The 5062-nt window shown below is 48.6% G+C and overlaps 1 pseudogene; it reads right to left on the bottom strand.

The window, feature by feature from the left end:
• Positions 1–412: 412 nt before the first annotated feature.
• LOC130038201 (polyglutamine-binding protein 1-like) lies at positions 413–1306 on the bottom strand (annotated as a pseudogene).
• Positions 1307–5062: the final 3756 nt, after the last annotated feature.

Raw genomic sequence — 5062 nt, 5'->3', positions numbered from 1 at the left:
CCTGCCCCTGGGTTCTCAACTCCTTTCTCCCAGGTGAGAGAAGCTTTTGGTCATGATTTATTTTAGAAATTCTGCCCTTTATCTCTCTGTTATCCTCCTGCACTCCCTATGTTGGCAGAGGAATGTTGTGCTACTTGGTGCTCTTTCACAGAGAATGCTCTTTTTATCTTCAAAATTTCCCATTCTTTCATACTTTTGTTAGTATTGTTGGATAAGTTGTTCTATCTTATCTCAATCTGTATTATTTGACATTTGGGTTTTTCTACTCTGCTCTTGATCCACTCCAGTTTGTTCAGTTTACCTACTACTTTTATTTTATTTTATTGTTTTTTTTTTTCATGGTCCACTATATGCTTTTTTATTAAAAGCCCACCCAGAGTAAGAGATGGCTGAGTGGGCAGTGGAGAAAGACTCAGTCCTGCTGCTTGGTGCAGGAAGCCTCGGCATTGGCCCGTAGCACAGCCCCTGGGGATGGGTACGGGCGCTGCTGGAAGAGGGGTGCCGTGTAGTCGTGTCGGCGCCTGTCTTGGCCTCATTCCTTTTGGGCAGTCCCTTTGACCAGATGCCCCTGGGTGCATCTGAGTATGAGCTGGGATCCATTGGGTCTAACTCTTCATCCTTCCGGCTTGCCTTTTTGCTCTTGGGGTAAGGAGCTAGCGATTCCCGCCAATGGTGGCGCCATTCCTTGCCCTCATCCTGCTCTGACTTGTCATGGGTGTGCTCTCCTTCACGCTCTCCTTCGCGTTCACATTCGTGCTCACGTGGCTCCCGCTCTCTCTCACGGTTTCGCTGTCTCTCACGGGCTCGCTCCCTCTCGCTTTCCCCTTTGTCATAACCCCGCTCTCACTCTCGCTCAGCCTTCTCGTGGCCCTGCTCTGCTTTCTCGTGGCCCCGCTCCATCTTCTCATGGACCTGCTCTGACTTGTCCTGGCTCCACTCTGACTTCTCTTCCACATCTGCGTTATTGCTTCTGAGCTTCTTGGCAGGTTTGGTAACAATGGAGTTGGGATCATGTGGGGAGAGCCAAGACATGAGGTCTGTGTCCACATTCCAGTAGTAAGGAAGGATCAAACACCTTGTACCAGCTTGGTGGCAGGCCCTCCAATCGGGTGGCCTCATAGTCCACAGGATCATCATCATAGTCCTCAGCAATAATCTCTTCCTCTGGTTCGGTCTCCAAATGTTTGAGAATGCCTCTCCCGGCCAAGCGGGTCTGCAGTGCTGCAGGCAGTGGCATGGCCGGGCAGCAAGACAGTCTAATCAATTCAGGCAGAGCAAGCACTAGAACTATGTCACACCAGTTGCCTCCTTTTCTGGGCCTCTATGATCACCAGAAGGTCAGCTCTCTTCTCCAAAAGTACAAAAATGCACTTCTTTCCTCTAGAACCTTGTGGTAACTGTATTTTTTTTTTAAGTTCATTGTACTCTGTTTCGACTTTCCCAGATTTTCTTTAGACTTTTTGTTTATTGTAGTGGTCCTTCACATATCCTTTCATATCTGGAAGCATCATTATTAGGACTGCTTCTTCTGGAGTCTTCTTGAGGTAGTTCGTGTGTCTCATTGCACTAGTTCTTTCCAGGCGTTTGTCTTGATCTATCGGTGCAGGTGATTTCATCTGTTTCTCCATGAAGGCGAGGGCCTGTGTTCTAGCCAAGGGCACTGGCTGTGGGACTGGGGTCAAGCCAAAGTAGACAGCAACCCGATTCCTGGTTAAAGTGAGGGGCAGCCACTGTGGTGCTGTGGCTGAGTGGGCAGAGCAGAAAATGATGAGGAGCTTGCAGTCCTGGCCACCTCCTGGGTTCCTGGGTGCTTCAACGATGCAAATCTCTGTGAGCACCAGAGAAGACAAGCTGAGGCACGTGTGAAAGGAGTTTGCTACCTTATTCTCAGCTGGTAAAAAGGCACATTCAGGCAGGGTCTGTCAGGGAGCACAGCCTGGTTGGCTGTAGACAGGCAAGAGAGCACAAGAGGCAGTGGGATCCTCTATTCTCTGACTGCACTTTGGGAGGAACATTGGAGCTCGCCTTTTGTAAAGATGTGGCCTGTTGGCTAGCAGTCAAGGGGGAACAGACCGAGGCTGAGTCGATTTGTCTTCCAGGAGTAAGCACACTTGGCAACTGTGTCTCCACCAGCATCTAACTGTGATGTACTAGGGAATGGGTGAAGTCCTCTGTGAGAATTTTCCCTCAGGGTCGGTTTGTAGTGACAGGGGCTCCATTGTAGTAGTGTTCACTCGAGCTGCTATCAGTGAAGTTCTTAGAGGTCGCCAAGATGGGACCTGCTGGTAAACCCACTGTCCTCCCGTTGTTCATCGAGTTGCTCAAGCGGGCCCAGTAACGTCTCCATTGGAGACTTTGTTGTTACTGTGTCTGGCATATCGAATACGTCACGGGGAGCTTGCCAGGCTCTGCTGGGCGGGCGAGATACTCTCGGTAGCTTGCCGGGCTCTCCGAGAGGGGCGGAGGAATCGAACTCGGGTCGGCCATGTTGGCTGCGTGCAAGGCAAACGCCCTATCGCTGTGCTATCGTTCCAGCCCCCTGATAAACCCAACTCCTGTCTATTTGTTTATTTATTTATTTATTTCCATAATCCCTACACCCCAGAGAGAAGTTGTATACCCTAAAACTCTTTGTCCAGAGTGATCATTACCAACGATCATTATAGTAGTGGTCCCTTCTCTCTCCTAAATGCACTCCCTCTCCCCTCTTTGTAGCAAGCTTCCCACCATGAAGCAGACCTCCTGAGCCTTATTTCTGACTTTTGGTGTTATTCCCATGAAAGTAGTGACACAGCACACTCTCCTGAGGAACTGTCTACTTTTCTCAGCTGGTTGAGATATCATTTTGGGGTCCAGGACCAGTGACGTGACCTATTTGGAGTTAGGGTGATGATGCCAGGAAGGAGGAGCGCTTAGATATTTGGTTCAGTCAAATTTCAGGCTCAAATGTGATCCACTTCTTTCCTTACTTCTGACTGCTCTGTCTCCATCTTTCACATAGGGACCCTGTGTGCTAAGTTTGTCTGAGTAAAAGTGCCCCTCTTTCAATGCACAGATGTAATTATTTCTAGTCATGGGAAAATGTAGGGAGAGGCACCATTGATGCTTCTCAACTGGTTCTGAACTCTCTGCAACAAGAATCAGGAGAAGAGATGAATTGAATCCACACTTTTAGGAAGAGGACATTCAGATGGCCAATAAGCATATCATAAAGCGTTCATCATCACTCAGTATCAGGGAAACACAAATCAAAATTGCAGTGAGGTATGACCTCACACCAGTGAGAATGACATGTATCAAAACCAAACAAAAATACTGGAAATAACAATTGTTGGTGGGGTGTGGCAGAAAAAAGGAACCCTCAGTTGCCATTTGTGAGAATGTAACCGGGTTTCTCTGTGGGAAACAAAATGGGTATTTCTCAAAAGAGTACGGATGAAGCTCACGGGAGACCCAGCTTCCCACTTGTCAGCATCTACCCCCACAGGACAAAACCATCCATTCAAAATGACATATGCACACCTATGTTCACAGCAGCTCTTTGCACAATAGCCACTAAATGGAAGAAACCCAAATGACCACCAAAGGATGAATGGATACAAAAAAAATGAGACTATATGTGCGTGTATATGTGTGTATTCAAAACGGAATAATATGCAGCCACAACTTTTAAAAATTTAATACAAGGCCACTTGGATGCAATTAGAAGATGTTGTGCTGAGCTAAGTAAGCCAGAGGCAGAAGGGCAAATACAGGTTGCTCTCATTCGTCTAAGGTATACAGAAAAACAATTCAAGGGTCAAGGAAACATCAGTTGGTAATAAACCTTGGGCACCTGGAGTGTGTCAAGTTTGGGGAGGGAGGTGACAATTAATTTGACTCGAATGGATATGGAAACATGAGCAGAGGGTCTGGAGCACATGGATCGTGTTAAGAGAGGTAACATTTGATGTATCTGATCAACAAAGTACGGGGGTCGGGGGGTGGGGCAAGGAAGGTAGGTGTAACCAGATGTGTCATCGTGATGGGTGTGGAGTGTCATGGGTACTTCAGTGACAGGGGTGTACGGTAACTTGGCACATCAATACCACAAACAAGGACACTTTTATACACTATTGCCTAAAACTGGAGTACAAATATTGAACGGAGAAAAGAAAGAAAACCTCTTCTCAGGCTGAAGTCTGTCACAAACATGACTGGAGATTTGCTTGTTTGGTCGTTTGGGGGCCACACCTGGCTGTGCTCAGGGTTCACTCCTGGTGGTGCTTGGGGGACCAAATGGGGTGCCGGGCATCGAATCCTGCTTGGCCATGTGCAAGGCAAAAGCCTTACACACTGCACTAGCCCTCTGGCCCCAACCATGGCTAGAGTAACAGCAGCGCTGCCCCCAGGATGGAGGGTGTGGAGTCCTATAGGGCGAAGCAGAAAGCAAGCTTCCCAGTTCCAACCCCACCCCACCCCCAACTATAAGTCACAGCCTACAATTCACACACGATGGTGTCGGTATTGGAAGTTATGTTGATGAAACGTCAAAGCAGTGAGCATGAAGAGTGGCATCGTTTATCTCGGGCCCGGTGAGGGGAATTCAGGAAAGCAGAGATAGATGTGTGACAGCAGAGGCCTGAACACCATTCAGGGGTCTGTCTCTTTGTCACCTGGCCTCAGCTTATGAGTGTCTGCCCTCTTCTCCTAAAAGGGCAAAGTGGAGGGCCAGCTGCCTCTTTGGGAACCCTAAGGCAAACACACCTGGCCTGGGTGGAACTGGATTGTGAGGGGGGTGCCCATTAACTTGGCTGTGGCCAGTGACAGGGGCAGAGGCTGGCCCTGATATCTCACCTGAAGGGCTGGTGAAACACACCACTGCTCTCTGCACCAGGCTCCTCTAAGACTCTTGGGGACAGGCAGCCTCCTCAGCTGAGCTTGACTCATTGGCTGCACTGTCCTCAGTGTCAGACAAAGTAACAGATTTCTGAGTCCTCAACTGGGCCTTTCACATTCTGGAGAGAAAAAAAAAAAGAACAATAACTAGCTGCTCCGGAAAGGGCCCTGTTGCCACTGACAT

Source organism: Sorex fumeus, unplaced genomic scaffold (genome assembly GCF_029834395.1).
Source record: "Sorex fumeus unplaced genomic scaffold, SorFum_2.1 ptg000073l, whole genome shotgun sequence".
Taxonomy (NCBI): domain Eukaryota; kingdom Metazoa; phylum Chordata; class Mammalia; order Eulipotyphla; family Soricidae; genus Sorex; species Sorex fumeus.
The sequence above is the reverse complement of the archived record's forward strand: the minus strand, read 5'-3'. Positions and strand labels throughout refer to the sequence as shown.